This window comes from Sinocyclocheilus grahami, unplaced genomic scaffold, assembly GCF_001515645.1.
Source record: "Sinocyclocheilus grahami isolate Dianchi unplaced genomic scaffold, SAMN03320097.WGS_v1.1 scaffold396.1, whole genome shotgun sequence".
In the NCBI taxonomy this organism is placed as follows: Eukaryota; Metazoa; Chordata; class Actinopteri; order Cypriniformes; family Cyprinidae; genus Sinocyclocheilus; species Sinocyclocheilus grahami.
The window spans coordinates 613795-615486 of record NW_015505575.1 but is presented as its reverse complement, the minus strand read 5'-3'; positions in this window follow the sequence as shown (position 1 = coordinate 615486).

Below are 1692 nucleotides of genomic sequence, written 5' to 3'. Positions count from 1 at the left end.
AATTCACAATTCGCTTCAGTTCATGTCTCAGAATGTGTATTTTTTGTTTGTAATTTCACAGCTGTAATACCATAACATGTTACTGAAGTTGGAATCTGCTGATGTAATTCAACCGCTATGGTGATAGAGAAGGGGAGGGGGAGGCCGGGGGAGAGCTGAGCTCTCGTGCCTCCGATGGTAAAAATAAATTAGCCAATCAGCATCGAGTGTTCACTTTCAGCGCTGAGGAGTGTTGAGAAATGAACCCTCGTAGAGGAGGCTAGCCTCCCTTCTGATATCTACCAATAATCAAAGAGACGTAAATTATGTGATATTAATTTGAACATCTCCCGCTGCATTGATAATGTACCAAGTACTTATGATGAGTAGTGATATTGAATATTTGATTGCCAACAGATTTACCAAGCTGTCATTCAAACAGTATATATACAAATTAAAAATAAAGGGAGAACACGCCTAAGCTGGATATACACTCTAAAAAACACTGGGTTGTCTTTTCAACCCAAATGCTGGGTTGAGACCGCTGGGTAAGGTTGCTGGGTTGAAAATTGGTCTTGATCAATAACCCAGCGGTGCTGGGTTGGAACGCGGACGTGAAAGAGAGCACGCACGTCACATTAACATCGGACGTATCTCGACGACACCAGTGTGAGAAACCGCCATTTTTTCTGCGTCTTCAGATGGAATCGAGTGCGAGTGAAAGACGCTTTATGGTTAGTAAAGATTAAAAATGTAAAGTTATCATTCATTGTTTGAGTCCGGTAGTATCTTGAGATTTCGTGGAAGGCAGAAATATTTTTGAAAAGAGCTTATGAAAAATACATGGACACGGATTTCGCCTCAGTCTTAGTCTCTTTTACTGAACGGAAGAGGTGCTTTTAATATAATGTCAGTGAGTGTCTTATGTCATATTTACATAAGATTTTACAATATTTAAATTTTTTGAGGTGTTAAGAGAGGGTTATTAACATATTTACAGTGGGGAAAATAATAATTTGATCCCTTGCTGATTTTGTAAGTTTGACCACTTACAAAAAAATTAAGGGTCTATAATTTTTATGGTAGGTTTATTTTAACGGATAGAGACAGAATATCAACAAAAAAAATCCAGAAAAAACGCATTATATAAAGGTGTAATGTGGTGTTTTGTTTCATGTTCATGTTTTCCATGTCTTTTATTTTGTAATTGTTTCATGGTCCCTGTTTGTGTCATGCTTCCCTTGCCCTCGTGTATTCATGCCATTGGTTCCCCTGTTCATTGTGTCATGTTCTGATTGGTTGTCTTAGTCATGTGTCTTGTTTCCCATTGGTTTGTTCTTGTCATGTGACCCTCTTGTTTCCTATAAGTAGCTTCATGTTCCCATTGTGCCCTGGTCGTGTATTGAATGTATTTAACCCGCTGTTGGTGAGTCTAGTCTGTTTATGTCAGGTCTGCTCATGCTATGTCTGTTCAAGAAAACATTACGATGGCGCCACAGACGGCAGCCGCAGTGTTTGGCTCTCCAGTGTTTGTACTGTTTTTGTTAGTTTTTCCTGTTTTTTGTTTCTCAAACACGATCAGTTTTACCAGGGATGAGCTGCTGAACATTCGGCAGAACACACCACACAATCTTCTACCGGATTTCGTTTATTCAGACGTTTTGCTGAACGTTGTACTTGGCGGAGCTGCTGCGCTGATCAAGCGCTTCAGGA